We start from the raw sequence: 18,754 nt of genomic DNA, 5'->3' as shown, positions 1-18,754 counted from the left end.
GTGGTGGGGTAGTAGTTTAACAAATGAGATTCAGATAGTTGGTGACGGCACATGGACAAATTGTGCAGCCTTCTTTCCACCATCTTAACAGGTTTGGATTTTACTTCTGTTCTTGAATGAGAAGCAAAAGAAAGATTTTATTCAGGGTATAATATAGGATTTACATTAATATTAGAAAATACTGTTCTACCAGTAGTATGAGTTACGAAATAGCAGGAAGGTTATAGTATACTTATTTGAGTATCTATCGAGTCCTGTTCACTGTTTCACATGTGGTTCATACAATATTTGTCAGTATTATTCTCTGACTTCAGTTGCAGTAAGTGCAAAGACAATAAATATTTAACATCAGCATGTTCAAACTCTCTATTTCACTCTCAGTAAGAATTAAGCCTTTTGAATTTAAATTCTGTATTTTATACTCTTATTTCCTAATAGTGTCTTGCTACATTTTTCTATGTACAGTGAAAAATCTAATCATTCACCACTAGGATATTCTCCATTTAGAGGAAGAAGAGTGTTTAGAAGTACAGAGAATATATTACTTTAGTGCATTTTTAAAGGTATTATGGTTTTCACAGAATTTTTGTGTCAAATCAGTGATCAAATGACAGGCTAGCAATCTTACTTATTTGTGATATTTAGTAATGAAGTACAGTGATTATAGTAAATCCAGATAAATGAAAAGCAGAGTGTTTGTGTGTGCGTGTGTGTGTTAGTCATTTAGTCACATCTGACTCTTTGCGGCTCCATGGACTGTAGCTGGCCAGGCTCCTCTGTCCATGGAATTCTCCAGGCACGAATACTGGAGTGGGTTGCCATTGCCTTCTGCAGGAGACCCTCTGAACCCAGGGATCAAATCTGGAACTCCTGTATTGCAGGCAGATTCTTTACTGTCTGAGGCACTAAGGAAGACAAGAAAACCAAAATATCACAGTAATTAATGAATAAAGAGTTTTTGATATATGTAACCTGAAAGTAATCTTACATATCAGATTATCTTTAGAAAGGTGCAAAATAAAATATTTCTTCACCACCTGATTGGTTTCAGGAGTTGACTTTGGTAGTCACTAAGTCATGTCTGACTCTTGCTACCCCATGGACTGTGGCCAGCTAGACTCCTCTGTAAATGGGATTCTCTAAGCAAGAATTCTGGAATGGGTTGCCATTTCCTTCTCCAGGATATCTTCCTGACCCAGGGATCAAACCCAGGTCTCATGAATTGCAGGCAGATTCATTACCAACTGAACTATGAATTACTTTAGTAGATTATTTTAAATGAATCAGTTTGAATTCATAATTTAAATGTTTATAGCAGTAATGGGATATTAAATAGTAATGAATATAAATAATGTGTGTTGAATATAAATAATCATAAGTCATTCTTTAATGACATTGATATAACTTTATGCTTGAGTATTATTAGGGCAGCCAGGAAGGTTTTGTATTACAACAAACTATGTGAAGCCTATTGGTTGTAGTACAGTTTGAATATGTCAATGTGATTCAGCTGAAATCCAAAATACAATATTCTTTGCTAAGCAGTGACATAAAAGTGGGGGCCTTGGAGCCCTTTAAAATAAAGAGGGAAAAATACTCTTTTCTCCATTGCACAAAGCAAGTCTCTTTCAGAGGCTTTAGGTACAGCAATATGAATCTATCAGAATTTCAGCCAGTGAGGACCACACATTGCTAGTCAGTAGATCATTCTTCATTCTCTTAACTTGCACCAGCATAGAAAGGTTAAAATTTGTTATGTTGCATTATTCTATATTGTACTAGAAATTTTAACAACTTTTTTGAGGGATTTTTAATTTAGGGCCAGTGGGTTAGTAACATGGAATTGCATGCACAGACTTCTAATTAAACATGAAAAACTAATACATGCTTCCTTCTGAATTTCACTTTAAAGGACGAAGAGAATATTAGTGAAATTAGAAGAATCAGCATGTCACCTGGGAGAGTAGAAAGAGCTTAAACCTAAATGCTGGCCACAGTAAATATCTTATGACTCAAGACGTTTGTCCTAAAGAGATCCAGTCAGGATTACAAACTATGGGTTTAAATCATCTCAGGAAGCAGGGTAAGGTGTCAAACTGACATAGGCAAACCCATACAGGAATAGATTAGAATCAAAAGTTATTTAATAAGTCTGTACCTAGCAAAATGTGATGACCCGATCGACTGAGGAAACTGGAATGCCTCTCGATCTGGGGACACTGAACATAAGGAAAGATTTCCAGAATCTGACAAACTAAAAGCCAAAGGAAAAAAAAAAAAAAAAAAAGAACAGAACATTCATCTTATAGATCCTTTAAACTCTTTTATTAAACATATAAGTAATTTATTAACTTATGGAATTTTTTTTCTTTTTGCATTACAAAATTTTCCTCTGGATAATTTACTCTTTCTTGGGCTTTGACTCTTAAGAAAGACAGTTTATCAAAAGAAGTTATCATGCAACGCTGATGGAAATTGACTTCATTTTTACAATACATGCATGGTGTGGTGAGAGAGAGATCTTTTATATTTCAAATCTTTTAGGCAATAGAAGTTTGGTTTGTTCACAGTTATTCAAAAACTAAATTACAGTAACAGACACTTCTTTTACTCAACATGGTATCTATTAAATTATTTTTCTTCAAAGGGATCTTTTCTTGAAATGCCTTTAAAAAATAATGTGTTAAGACAGCAAAGCCCTAAAACAGTAGGGTCTATTCTGCTTAAAAGAAACTTACCATTTTGTGGGATGACTGATCATAAGCACACACATTCAGAACAAAAGGCAAAATCTTGACTCACCAGGTACCTATTCTCATTGGTTCCACAACAGATGACACCAATATCCATGCAAGCAAACACAAAACACAGTTGACAAAAATAATATTGATGCTAATTTGACTCACAGATACACACATGCAGCAAATATATTTCACGTTTATTTAAACGTGAGAGGACAGGAAATTCTTGGGGAGAAATCTGTGGTTTCATTTTCACATGCAAATATTCAAGAAGCAATACTGGTATTTCTCTCTTCACTTCTGGTTTCACGAGACCTGTTTTTTTTTTGTTGTTTGTTTTTTGCTTTTCTCTTAAAATCCTTAATTTTAACCTTATATTTTCATGGTCTGACTTTAAATTAAGTTTTGTGACAATTTTGTATTATAAGCTATGTGCTTAAATGGTATTTGTGATCTTTCTATGCTACAGGTTAAGCCATTCGTAAATATTGTTGTGAAACAAAATTATTCAGTTTGGACATTTTAAATTAAAATATTTTTAAAAAATCAAATACTATTTGATGTATTATATATGTGAGGAAGTTATACTCTAAAACAATATAATAATAATATGAGAGAATTCATCATTTCATTCATTGTAGTTGGTGGTCAGTCACTCAGTCATGTCTGACTCTTTGTGACCCCATCGACTGCAGTATGCCAGCCTTCCCTGTCCTTCACTATCTCCTGGAGTTTGCTCAAACTCATGTCCATTGAGTCGATGATGCCATCCGACCATATCATGTGCTGTCACCCCATTCTTCTTCTGCCCTCAGTCTTTCCCAGCATCCAGATAATTTCCAGTGTGTCAGCTCTTTACCTCATGTGGCCAAAGTTTTGTACTTTCAGCTTCAGCATCAGTCCTTCCAATGAGTATTAAGGGTTAATTTTCTTGAGGATTGACTGGTTTGATCTCCTTGCTGTCCAAGGGATTCTCCAGAGTCTTCTTGAGCACCAAATTCAAAAGCATCAGTTCTTCAGAACTCACATAGCTTTATGGTCCAACTGTCACATCCATACATGACTAACGGAAAAACTATAGATTTGACTAGACAGACCTTTGTCAACAAAGTGATGACTCTGCTTTCTAATACACCACCTAGGTATATTATAACCACCTAGGTTTGTCATAACTCTTCTTCCAGTTCAGTTTAGTTCGGTAACTCAGTCATGTCTGACTCTTTGTGACCTCGTGGACTGCAGCACACCAGGATTCCCTGTCCATTACCAACACCCAGAGCTTACCCAAACTCATGTCCATCGAGTTGATGATGCTATCCTACTATCTCATCTTCTGTCATTCCCTTCTCCTCCTTCCTTCAATCTTTCCCAGCATCAGGGTCTTTTCCAATGAGTCAGTTCTTTGGCCAACTGATGAGGTGGCCAAAGTATTGGAGTTTCAGCTTCAGCATCAGTCCTTCCAATGAATATTCAAGACTGATTTCCTTTAGGATGGCCTGGTTGGATCTCCTTGCAGTCCAAGGGACTCTCAAGAGTCTTCTCCAACACCACAGTTCAAAAGCATCAATTCTTTAGTGCTCAGCTTTCTTTATAGTCCAACTCTTACATCCATACATGACTACTGGAAAAATCATAGCTTTGACTAGATGGACCTTTGTTGGCAAAGTAAGTAATGTTTCTGCTTTTTAATATGCAGTTTAGGTTGGTCATAACTTTTCTTCCAAGAAGCAAGTATCTTTTAATTTCATGGCTGCAGTCACCATCTGCAGTGATTTTGGAGTGCAAAAATATAAATTCTGTCACTATTTCCAATGTTTCCCTATCTATTTGCCATGAAGTGATAGGATTGGGGGCAGGAGGAGAAAGGGATGACAGAGGATGAGATGGCTTGATGGCATCACTGACTCGATGGACATGAGTCTGAGTGAACTCCGGGAGTTGGTGATGGATAGGGAGGCCTGGCGTACTGCAATTCATGGGGTCACAAAGAGTTGGACACAACTGAGCGACTGAACTGAACTGAACTGAACTGATAGGACTAGATCCCATAGTGTTCGTTTTTTGAATGTAAGTTTCAAGCTAGATTTTCACCCTCCTCTTTGACCTTCATCAAGAGGCTCTTTAGTTTTTTGCACTTTCTGCCATTAGGCTGGTGTCAACTGCATGTCTGAGATTATTGCTATTTCTCCTAGCAATACGATTTCAGCTTGTACTTCATTCAGCCCTGGATTTTTAATAATGTATTCTGTATATAAGTTAAATAAGCATGTGAAAATATACAGCCTTGATGTTCTCCTTTCCCAATTTTGAACCAGTCTATTTTTTCCATGTCCAGTTCTAACTACTGCTTCTTGGCCTGCATAAAGGTTTCTCAGGGGGCATGTAAGATGGTCTGGTAGTCGCATCTGTTGAAGAATTTTCCACAGTTTATAGTGATTCATACAAAGGCTTTAGTGTCGTTAGTGAAACAGCAGTAGATTTTTTTTTCTGGAATTCCCTTACTTTTTCTATGATCCAGTGTTGGCAATCTGATCTCTCGTTCCTCTGCCTTTTCTAAATCCAGCTTGTACATCTGGAAATTCTTGATTACTGAAGCCTAGCCTGAAGGATTTTGTGCATTATCTTGCTAGCATGTGAAATTAGTGTAATTGTATTAGTTTGAACATTTTTTGGCACAGGTCTTCTTTGGGATTGAAATGAAAACTGACTTTTTCCCAGTCCTATGGCCTCTGCTGAGTTTTCCAAATTTGCTGGCATATTGAGTGCATCACTTTCACAGCATCATCTTTTAAGATTTGAAATAGGTCAGCTGGAATTCCATCACCTCCACTAGTTTTATTCTTAGTGATGCTTCCTAAAGACCACTTGACTTCACACTCCAGGATATCTGGCTCTACATGAATGACTACACCATAATGGTTATTTGAGTCATTAAGACCTTTTTTTTATACAGTTGTTTCTGTTTATTCTTGCCACCTCTCCTTTATTGTGCTCATCTTTGCATGAAACATTCCCTTGATAACTCTACTTTTCTTGAAGAATCTCTGGTCTTTTCTGTTCTCTTGTTTTCCTCTTTTTTTTTTTTTTTTTTTTAATCACTGAAGAAGGCATTTTTATTCTCCTTGCTAATGTTTGGAATTTTGCCTTCAAATGGGTGTATTTTTCCTTTCCTCCCTTGCCTTTTCACTTCTCTTCTTTTCTCAATTTGTAAGGCCTCCTCAGACAATCATTTTAGCTTTTTGCATTTCTTTTTCCTAGGGATGGTTTTGATTACTGGCTCCTGTACAAAGTTATGAACCTCTGCCCATAGTTCTTTAGGCACTTAATCAGATCCGATCCCTTGAATTTACTTGTTACTTCCAAAGTATAATTGTAAGGAATTTGACTTAGGTCATACATGAGTGGTCTAGTGGTTTTCCCTACTTTCTTCAGTTCAAGCTGAATTTTGCAATAAAGAGTTGTTGATCTGAGCCAGAGTCCACTTCAGGTCTTGCTATATAAAGCTTCTCCATCTTTGGCTGCAAAGAATATACTCTTTCTTATTTTTTTTTATTTATCATCTGGTGATGTCCATGTTTAGAGTCATCTGTTGTACTGTTGATAAGAGGATGTTTTCTATGACCAGCGTATTGTCTTGCCAAAGTTCTGTTTACCTTTGCCCTGCTTCATTTTGCATTTCAAGGCCAAACTTGTCTGTTTCTCCAGGTATCTCTTAACTTCTTACTTTGCATTCATTAGGAGAACCACATATGTACATATATGTATATATTATAGAAAAATATTTATGCAAATGATACTATGTCTAAAGAAATAGACATGCTTATGTATATGATAATGTCAAATAAGAAGTATTTGCATAAGGGATATTTTAAGGACACTATATTAAAATATTTAATAGTAAAGCATATTTAATCACTACAAGTATGTAAATTGGTCATAAAAACCAATCAGTTACAAATGTTTTCTAACTTTTTATTAGCAATATATAGCTAAGGTCCTGGTGAGAGTGTGTCCTATGATTTTTCATTCTATAAACTGAAATTTGGAGTCATTTAAGCCATAATTCCTCAATTTACTTGCTGTGTGTACTTGTATAAATTCACTTAACTATTCTGTGCCTCAGATTTCTTCTCTGTGCTATGAAGATAAGCTCTATGTCACAGAGTTCTTGAGGCTTAAATGAGTTAATGTACTTAAGACATATGAAAGATGTTAAATAGGGATGCTTGTTGTTATTGCATGCATACAAGAGAAAGAAAGAAAATTCTACTAGCTTTATTTATATCCCTTTTATCATAGTACTAGAATATATATTTGAAATCGTATTCAGTTTTTCAGGAATATATAAAGGAGCATTGTGTCTTTTGATGAATAATTAGAAAGAAGAGATTGATGTTGAGGTAGAATGCTTTTAATAGTCAGAATAAAGAGACAGTTTTGTCCCTGGCCAATGATATTCTTTATAGTAGACACCACTTTTTACATCTGTTATTTCTTTCACATCTAAATTCATTTTAAAATCATATATATATATATATGGTTAAATTATGTATTCATAAAATTATCTTATTATTGAATACCAAAGGTGATAAGTGTAAATCACATATTACAATTAAGTTTAAAATTAACACTGATATACCAATTACACAGATAAACACATCAAAATTTACATTTGGACTACTGTGTCTTTGAAATCACATATAGGCTCCTCATGGTAGTGGTGGTTTAGTCACTAAGTCATGTCCAACTCTTGCGACCCCATTGACTGTAGTCTGCCAGGCTCCTCTATTCATGAAATTCTCTAGGAAAGAATACTGGAGTGAGTTGCCATTTCCTTCTTCAGGGTAACTTCCCCACCCAGGGTTTACTAGAAAGCAACTGATGTATCCTATATGCTGTCTACCACTCCTTTGTTTTTTCTAAATCTTTCTCCCACCCTCCCCCTGGCTCTTTTTTTCTCTCTCTCACATATACACATAACACATGCTGGTTGGTTTTACATGGTTTTTAAATTATAAATGGAATTATACTTTCTACATACTTTGGGAACTTTATTTTTTGCTCTGTAGTGTATATGTGAAATTCATATATGTAGTATCGATCCAGGTGTTTTATTTTCATTATTCATGGTATACTATAGTATTCATAATAATTTATCTCTTTTGGAAGATGCTTTACCATTTTTACTATAACATTGCTCATGTAAAATTATTATGTATGTTGTCTAGTACACTTGTACGAGAGTATCATATCTATATACATGTTCAGAATAGTGTTTTTCAGTCTGAGTCCCAGCACTGCAGAGGATCATAAAGTTGGTATAGAGGATTATGTTCTACATTGGTGAATGTAATGAGGGGGATTAGAAAGGAACAGAAAAAAGTAAACAGAAAACATTAGTTTCAGTGTTCATCTCATATTGTTGTGGTAAATATTATTTCATTAGACTTTTGTTTATACACACAAATATCGTGGGAAATATTTTTATTTGTTTTCATATACATAAACACAAATTCTTATAAGCATGTATGTGTTTATAATGTCACAAATTAAATAAATTTCTTACTATAATTCACCATAATTTTTGGAAAAAAAAAAAACACACAAAAGCAAAACAGTTCTAGTGTATATACCCAGAAGTGGAATTGCTCAATATAGAATATACATATTTTCTATGTATATGCTGAAAATAGAATATACATATTTTTAAATATATGATAAAAGACTCTATTGTCATCTAAAATACTGGCATAAATTATTATAACATACAATATTATAAGTTTGCATTTATAACAGAGATACAGAGTTTTGGTTGCGTCAAATTCTTGACAATGATTGATACTCTCAGACTTAATATTTTCTCTATCTCCAATTGATAAAATTGTTATCAGTTATTTTGACTTTGTTTATATCTAATGGTGATAAGCATCTCTTTGTATACCATTAGCTCTTCAAGTTTCTTCTTGATTAATGTATTTAAGGTTTTTTTTTTTATTTTACATAAAATTATTTGTTTGCCTTATTCTTAGTTATTTACAGGCATCCAAAGCCTTTGACTGTGTGGATAACAATAAACTGTGGAAAATTCTGACAGAGATAGGAATACCAGACCACCTAACCTGCCTCTTGAGAAATCTGTATGCAGATCAGGAAGCAACAGTTCAAACTGGACATGGAACAACAGACTGGTTTCAAATAAGGAAAGGAGTACCTCAAGGCTGTATATTGTCACTCTGTTTATTTAACTTCTATGCAGAGTACATCATGAGAAACGCTGGATTGGAGAAACACAAGCTGGAATCAAGATTGCCGGGAGAAATATCAATAACCTCAGATAGCCAGATGACACCACCCTTATGGCAGAAAGTGAAGAGGAACTAAAAAGCCTCTTGATGAAAGTGAAAGAAGAGTGAAAAAGTTGGCTTAAAGCTCAACATTCAGAAAACGAAGATCATGGTATCCGGTCCCATCCCTTCATGGCAAATAGATGGGGAAACAGTGGAAACAGTGTCAGGCTTTATTTTGGGGGGGCTCCAAAATCAATGCAGATGGTGACTGCAGCCATGAAATTAAAAACAATTACTCCTTGGAAGAAAATTTATGACCAACCTAGATAGTATATTCAAAAGCAGAGACATTACTTTGCCAACTAAGGTCCATCTAGTCAAGGCTATGGTTTTTCCAGTAGTCATGTATGGATGTGAGAGTTGGACTGTGAAGAAGGCTGAGTGCCCAAGAATTGATGCTTTTGAACTGTGGTGTTGGAGAAGACTCTTGAGAGTCCCTTGGACTGGAAGGAGTTCCAACCAGCCAATTCTGAAGGAGATCAACCCTGGGATTTCTTTGGAAGGAATGATGCTAAAGCTGAAATTCCAGTACTTTGGCCACCTCATGCAGCGTGGACTCATTGAAAAAGACTCTACTGCTGGGAGGGATTGGGGGCAGGAGGAGAAGGGTACAACCCAGGATGAGATGGCTGGATGGCATCACGGACTCGATGGATGTGAGTCTGAGTGAACTCTGGGAGATGGTGATGGACAGTGAGGCCTGGCGTGCTGCAATTCATGGGGTCGCAAAGAGTCGGACACGACTGAGCGACTGAACTGAACTGAACTGAACTGAAATTATATAATGGAAACTATTACTCTTTCAATTTTATATTCAATATTATTTCAAATTTAAGGCAGTACATGAACCATGAACTCCCTGATGTTCAAGCTGGTTTTCGAAAATGCAGAGGAACCAGAGATCAAATTGCCAACATCTGCTGGATCATGGAAAAAGCAAGAGAGTTCCAGAAAAACATCAATTTCTGCTTTATTGACTATGCCAAAGCCTTTAACTGTGTGGATCCCAATAAAATAAGGAAAATTCTGAAAGAGATGGGAATACCAGACAACCTAACCTGCCTCTTGAGAAAATTGTATGCAGGTCAGGAAGCAACAGTTAGAACTGGTCATGGAACAACAGACTGGTTCCAAATAGGAAAAGTAGTACATCAAGTCTGTATATTGTCACCCTGCTTATTTAACTTCTATGCAGAGTACATCATGAGAAACCCTGGACTGAAAGAAACACAAGCTGGAATCAAGATTGCTGGGAGAAATATCAATCACCTCAGATATGCAGATGACACCATCCTTATGGCAGAAAGTGAAGAGGAACTAAAAAGCCTCTTGATGAAAGTGAAAGAGGAGAGTGAAAAAGTTGGCTTAAAGCTCAACATTCAGAAAACGAAGATCATGGCATTTGGTCCCATCACTTCATGGCAAATAGATGGGGGAACAGTAGGAACAGTGTCAGACTTTATTTTGGGGGCCTCCAAAATCACCACAGATGGTGACTGCAGCCATGAAATTAAAAGACACTTACTCCTTGGAAGAAAATTTATGACCAACCTAGATAGTATATTCAAAAGCAGAGACATTACTTTGCCAACTAAGGTCCATCTAGTCAAGGCTATGGTTTTTCCAGTAGTCATGTATGGATGTGAGAGTTGGACTGTGAAGAAGGCTGAGTGCCCAAGAATTGATGCTTTTGAACTGTGGTGTTGGAGAAGACTCTTGAGAGTCCCTTGGACTGGAAGGAGTTCCAACCAGCCAATTCTGAAGGAGATCAACCCTGGGATTTCTTTGGAAGGAATGATGCTAAAGCTGAAATTCCAGTACTTTGGCCACCTCATGCAGCGTGGACTCATTGAAAAAGACTCTACTGCTGGGAGGGATTGGGGGCAGGAGGAGAAGGGTACAACCCAGGATGAGATGGCTGGATGGCATCACGGACTCGATGGATGTGAGTCTGAGTGAACTCTGGGAGATGGTGATGGACAGTGAGGCCTGGCGTGCTGCAATTCATGGGGTCGCAAAGAGTCGGACACGACTGAGCGACTGAACTGAACTGAACTGAACTGAAATTATATAATGGAAACTATTACTCTTTCAATTTTATATTCAATATTATTTCAAATTTAAGGCAGTACATGAACCATGAACTCCCTGACGTTCAAGCTGGTTTTCGAAAATGCAGAGGAACCAGAGATCAAATTGCCAACATCTGCTGGATCATGGAAAAAGCAAGAGAGTTCCAGAAAAACATCAATTTCTGCTTTATTGACTATGCCAAAGCCTTTAACTGTGTGGATCCCAATAAAATAAGGAAAATTCTGAAAGAGATGGGAATACCAGACAACCTAACCTGCCTCTTGAGAAAATTGTATGCAGGTCAGGAAGCAACAGTTAGAACTGGTCATGGAACAACAGACTGGTTCCAAATAGGAAAAGTAGTACATCAAGTCTGTATATTGTCACCCTGCTTATTTAACTTCTATGCAGAGTACATCATGAGAAACCCTGGACTGAAAGAAACACAAGCTGGAATCAAGATTGCTGGGAGAAATATCAATCACCTCAGATATGCAGATGACACCATCCTTATGGCAGAAAGTGAAGAGGAACTAAAAAGCCTCTTGATGAAAGTGAAAGAGGAGAGTGAAAAAGTTGGCTTAAAGCTCAACATTCAGAAAACGAAGATCATGGCATTTGGTCCCATCACTTCATGGCAAATAGATGGGGGAACAGTAGGAACAGTGTCAGACTTTATTTTGGGGGCCTCCAAAATCACCACAGATGGTGACTGCAGCCATGAAATTAAAAGACACTTACTCCTTGGAAGAAAAGTTATGACCCACTTAGATTGTATATTTAAAAGCAGAGACATTACTTTGCCGACTAAGGTCTGTCTAGTCAAGGCTATGGTTTTTCCAGTGGTCATGTATGGATGTGAGAGTTGGACTGTGAAGAAGGCTGAGCGCCCAAGAATTGATGCCTTTGAACTGTGGTGTTGGAGAAGACTCATGAGAGTCCCTTGGACTGGAAGGAGTTCCAACCAGTCCATTCTGAAGGAGATCAACCCTGGGATTTCTTTGGAAGGAATGATGCTAAAGCTGAAACTCCAGTACTTTGGCCACCTCATATGAAGAGTTGACTCATTGGAAAAGAGTGATGCTGGGAGGGATTGAGGGTAGGAGGAGAAGGGTATGACCCAGGATGAGATGGCTGGATGGCATCATGGACTCAATGGACATGAGTCTGAGTGAACTCTGGGAGATGATGATGGACAGGGAGGGCTGGCGTGCTGCGATTCATGGGGTCGCAAAAAGTCGGACATGACTGAGCGACTGAACTGAACTGAACAGAGCTGAACTGATGGTTACTATTCTCTGCCATTATGTTCTATTTGAATAAATTATGTAGACAGTTTTTTTAATTTTTATTTTTACTTTATTTTGCTTTATAATACTGTATTGGTTTTGCCATACAGTGACATGAATCAGCCATGGGTGTACATGAGTTTCCAATCCTGAACCCCCCTCCCACCTCACACCCCAGATCATCTCTCTGGATCTTTTCCATGCACCAGCCCCAAATATCCTGTATCCTGTATCTAACATAGACATTTTAACCTTCCTGTTAAAGGGAGAGTGAATTCAGTGAGACTAAGAAAGCTATCTTTTTCTCTGGAGATGTCAAATTGTACAGCTTTTAGCTCTTCTCTGTGATAAAAGAATAGAGTTATTTGTGATGTGCCATTTGAGCTCCAAACCTCCCTGATAACTTCACAATGTCCCAAAACTAGTTTTTGTTTTGTTTTGCTATTTGCTTAAAAAAATAGAGTAAAAATTAATTATCTTTCATTTATAATGCACAGTGAACATGCTGATCTATTCAGCCACTTCTGGGCCAGCAGAGGTTCTTTTTCATTTTTGTCCTTGTTTAATATTTTATCAAATAGTCCTGGCAATTTTTTTTTACCTATTTAAGAAGCCCAGTTTAGTGAAAATAATTTTATCTTTCTTTGAGGACTAAGAATCTTGAAATATCAGATTAATGTTTCTGAACATTAGTTCTTTTCTAAGCATTCTGAGAATGTGCTCCACGTGCTGTGTGGTGAACTGGGGATTATAGGGGCTGGTTTTGATATCAGAATTGACTCTACCACTTATCTAGCTGGAGGGACTGAGACAAGTATTTACCAGTCAGGTTTATGAGCCTCAATGTCCTCATTTATAAAATGAAACTAATAATTACTGTGTTAGGATCAGGGATGATAAGCCCTTAGTATAGTATCACCTGCGATATAGGAAGCATTAAACAAATATCTTCTTTTTCTCACTTTATACTGCAAAGATATAGATATTGATCCCAGGACATAACCTAGAAATATTGATAATATTGACAACTTGTAGTGAATACCATGGGCTTTCCCATGTGGCTTAGATGGTAAAGAATCTGCCTGCAATGAGGGAGACCTAGGTTCAATTCTTGGGTCAGGAATATTCCCTGGAGAAGGGAATGGCTACCCACTCCTGTATTCTTGCCTGGAGAATCCTATGGACAGAGAAGCCTGGTGTGCTACAGTCCATGGGATTGCAAAGAGTCAGACATGATTGACAAACTAACACTTTCACTTTCACAGTGAATACTGTAGTGCCTCCCCAGATGGCTCCTCAAGGTCAGGCTCTAATACAGATGCTGAGGGATCACAATTGTGTACCTCTCAAGGCATTGCCTTGGGACACCAGGGACTAGTTTTTGTTTTTGTTGTTGTTTTTTGCTGATAGTTTTCTGCCTGAGTAACTGATTAGGAACTTTGCCTTGAATATATTAACAGAGGAACATAAAAACCTCACAGTGAAATTCATTCTTGATTTAATTTTTCTGAAGTCAGGAGTCAGTGTAATATAATTATTGGTGGCTCAATTTGGAGACAAAAAATATATATTTGTGAATAAGAATCCTGAGAGCTTGCACCTGGATATCTTGAATCTCATTGCTATATTCTTTTTGTTGTTTTAAATAATGCTTTGTGTAAGGATGCTCTGTACAACTTTTGAGACCTTTTAAAGTTCAAAATATATGGAATCTTTGCAGTTGGCAATGGGAATGGGATATCTATCTCTGACAATACAATTTAAATAATAGTATTGGAGAGAAATAGAGCCAAAAGGGAGGAATCATTGTTTCCGCTGATTTCCTGTCCATCTCTGGATTTGGGGTGCACAAGCATTACATCCACTGACAGGAAGAAAACTGTAAATGAGTCTGGAAGTTTATGGGTACAGGACAAGGTGGACAGCTAATGTATTACAAAATAATTTTTTTTAATGATACATAAGCCAAAAATGTGATGTATTTTTAAAAATATGTCCTAGTAAAACAAGATAATAGGAAGCTGTAGAACTTAAAACTATGGCCTGTACTTCCTGTATTAAGGTTTCCACTGTCTCCATACCCCTCACCAAGTAATGACTGATGCTCTGATAAATGGGACGCTAACTGTTTGTGCCCCCATTGACTTTATTGTTCAGGAGAAGAAATAATGTGCAGAAAGCTGTTAGGGATTTTAAGCCTTCACATGGAACTAAATGACAGGAAATTATTCAGAGTTATGCCAAAAACAATGGAGCAATTGGAAAGGAAAATATGAGAAAAACTTTCAATGTGGAATTAAACTATGTGGAATTTCTCAGAGGCTTAATTCAAAATGACATGAAATAGAAGTAGATGCAGTAGCTACTAATTTCTTATACAAATTTATTTATTTTAATTGGAGGTTAATTACTTTACAATATTGTATTGGTTTTGCCATACATCAACATGAATCTGACACAGGTATACACATGTTCCCCATCCTGAACCCCCCTCCCTCCTCCCTCCCCATACTATCCGTCTGGGTCAACCCAGTGCACCAGCCCCAAGCATCCAGTATCATGCATCGAACCTGGACTGGAGATTCATTTCATATATGATATTATACATGTTCCAATGCCATTCTTCCAAGTCATGGATGACTATAAGAGACCAAGTCATTCAGCCTTACCAACTGTTCAGGTTGTAAAAAGACTATGACAAATTCACTTACTTCATCTTGGCCTTACTACATTAAAAAAAAAAAAATCTTATTATAGAAAACTGAAGCCTACAATCCTTTCAGAGTCAATGCCAATTAAAATAGGAACAAATCAGAATTCTAAGTGACAACAGGGCCAGGGTCTTGGGACAATCCCCAATGGGGACTAGAGGTCATTTGCCTTGATATGGGCCCAATAGCCCGTGGCTGGCAAAGGAAATTTATTAGAATTGATTGACACTGGTATTAGCATATTATCCTTTATAACCCTGCTGATGAAAAGTTAGAAGCTAGCAAATGTAGTGGGATCTGATGATACAATTATAGGATGTTTTCAGGGAAAAATATGGTCCAAATTAGGAATTTATAACCAAAAGTTATTTATGGGTGTTGGCTCACCATTGCCAGAGTGTAATATTGGAATATTTGTGATGTTTAAATGGAGTAATTATTCCTTATCCAAAATATAGAGGAAAGGGATGATATGCAAATCTGCTTTTCAAGCTGTTTTGATTGAAAAACCTGCAGGGGAACATTTAGAATAATATAAATGTACTCACGTACTTCTTTTAAAATAATCTAGGATAACCGGGAGATATAAATATTCTAGTTTAATAAAGGGACAATTAGATGCAAACATATTAGTATCACAAAACTCCTTGTTTAATAGTCCAGAATGGCCCATAATAAGCTAATGAATTTTGCAAAAGAAATGTAGATCATAAATGGTAGCATAAAGTTATGCCTTCAGAAGTATCAGCTGTACCAATATGGTATAAACCGTTCAAAAATTCAATATATGCTACACACTGAAGGACATAGCTTAGTTGGCACTTGCCTTCTTTTCCACCTCTGTTTAGAAGAGAGTTAAAGCTTAGTTGGAAAGTACTATTATTCACTATACTATCATAAAATGTAAATCTCAATTTGAAAACTAATCTAAGGAATTATTAAAAATACTAATCCTGTGAATGTTGGAGAATGGCTAATGAATCACAATAAGTACAGAGCATGTAGCAAATGATAAAATTCCTTGGTATTTAAATAGGGGGACAGTAGAGATACTGCTCAACAAATAATAAGTTATTTTTCCCCTCTGCTAGCTCTAAAGTCCAGAGAAGGCAATGGCGCCCCACTCCAGTACTCTTGCCTGGCAAATCCCATGGGCAGAGGAGCCTGGTAGGCTGCAGTCCATGGGGTTGCTAGGAGTGGGACACGACTGAGAGACTTCACTTTCACTTTTCACTTTCATACATTGGAGAGGGAAATGGCAACCCACTTCAGTGTTCTTGCCTGGAGAATCCCAGGGATGGGGGAGCCTGGTGGGCTGCTGTCTCTGGGGTCGCACAGAGTCGGACACTACTGAAGCGACTTAGCAGCAGCAGCTCTAAAGTCAGTGAAGAGGCATACAGATTTTTTGATGTTTGGTTTCTAACGATATTGCATGACACATTTGGGGATATTATTAGCATCTGTCCACAAAGTTACCAGGAAAACAGTTAAGTTTGATTCTGCCCTTTCAAGAACAAGCTTCCTTAAACACACACACACATACAAATACACACACACACACACAAATACACACACACAGTATAATTCAGCATTTACCGACTCCATATTCAAATGACTTTGAAAGTGTCTGAAACTTATGTCCATAATGACCAGACATCGAGTGAGAGCCTGCTACTGCCACCCAGCCGAAATCGTCCTGATTGTGGAAAATTTATTGTGAGCTTCAAGTTATGCACAATTTAAAGGGCAATTGCTACTTTCAAACTGCAGTTTAGTTGCAACTGCTTCTGTTAGAGAAGGGCAGAAATTAACTTAGCACTCAAGATGTTCATTGTATCAAATCACTTGTTCCATTTCTGATTTATCAACACTGTCTTACTGCATATAGACCATTTTGTGTGTGTGTGTGTGTGTGGATAGAAGGAAAATACCAAGGGTAAAGGACACTTGGAAAACAGAGGCCAGTATTAGTTTAGGGATTGTGTGGTGGCATGTATTCTTTGCTTCTAATAGTTTAAATGGTTGCCAAAGATGCCTATAAGAAACTCTTGGATATGCTCAAATTAACTTATATTTTGATGTCAGCATTCCATGTGATATTGCACTGGGCAATTCAACAATTTTTCTTCCCAAACATGTACTAAATTTGCAATTATCAGAGGAACACCTTAAGGCAACAAAATGTTTGGTAGATAAACCAAACCAGCATTTACCAAAATATCCTACCAAAAAGAGCCAGAGGGAAGGCATGGGGAGGGAGGAGTGAGGGGGGTTCAGAATGGGTAACACGTGTACACCCATGGTGCATTCATGTTGATGGATGGCAAAACCAATACAATATTGTAAAGTAATTAGCTCCAATTAAAATAAATAAATTTATATCAAAAATAAAAAATAGGTCTTTAGTTTCTTTAGGTAGATATATTCCTAAGTATTTTATTCTTTTTGTTGCAATGATGAATGGAATTGTTTCCTTAATTTCTCTTTCTATTTTCTCATTGTTAGTGTATAGGAATGAAAGGGATTTCTGTGTGTGGATTTTATATCCTGCAACTTTACTATATTCATTGATTAGCTCTAGTAATTTTCTGGTGGAGTCTTTAGGGTTTTCTATGTAGAGGATCATGTCATTTGGAAACAGAGAGAGTTTTACTTCTTGTTTTCCAATTTGGATTTCTTTTATTTCTTTTTCTGGTCTGATTGCTGTGGCCAAAATTTCCAAAACTATGTTGAATAGTAGCGGTGAAAGTGGGCACCCTTGTCTTCTTCCTGACATTAGGGGAAATGCAGCAATCCCACTGCTGGGCATACACACCAAGGAAACCAGAACTGAAAGAGACATGTGTACCCCAATGTTCATCACAGCACTGTTTATAATAGCCAGGACATGGGAGCAACCTGGATGTCCATCAGCAGATGAATGGATAAGAAAGCTGTGGTACATATACACAATGGAGTATTTTCAGCCATTAAAAAGAATGCATTTGAATCAGTTCTAATGAGGTGGATGAAACTGGAGCCTATTATACAGAGTGAAGTAAGTCAGAAAGAAAAACACCAATACAGTATAGTAATGCATATATATGGAATTTAGAAAGATGGTAACTGGTAACGATAACCCGGTATGCAAGACAGCAAAAGAGACGTAGATGTATAGAACAGCTTTTTCGACTCTGTGGGAGAGGCAGAAGTGAAGTGAAGTGAAGTCGCTGAGTCATGTCTGACTTTTTGCAACCCCATGGACTGTAGCCTACTGGGCTCCACCATCCATGGGATTTTCCAGGCAAGAGTACTGGAGTGGGTTGCCATTTCCTTCTCCAGGGAGAGGTAGAGGGTAAGATGATTTGGGAGAATGGCATTGAAACATGTATAATATCATATATGAAACAAATCGCTAATCCAGGTTCAATGCATGATACTGGATGCTTGGGGCTGGTACACTGGGATGACTCAGAGGGATGGTACGAGGAAGGGGATGTGGTTCAGGATGGGGAACATGTGTATACCTGTGGCGGATTCATGTTGATGTATGGCAAAACCAATATAATATTGTAAAGTAATTAACATCAAATTAAAATAAATAAACTTATATT

The sequence above is a fragment of the Ovis canadensis genome, chromosome 6 (genome assembly GCF_042477335.2).
Source record: "Ovis canadensis isolate MfBH-ARS-UI-01 breed Bighorn chromosome 6, ARS-UI_OviCan_v2, whole genome shotgun sequence".
Classification (NCBI taxonomy): Eukaryota; Metazoa; Chordata; class Mammalia; order Artiodactyla; family Bovidae; genus Ovis; species Ovis canadensis.
This window is presented reverse-complemented; position numbering follows the sequence as displayed.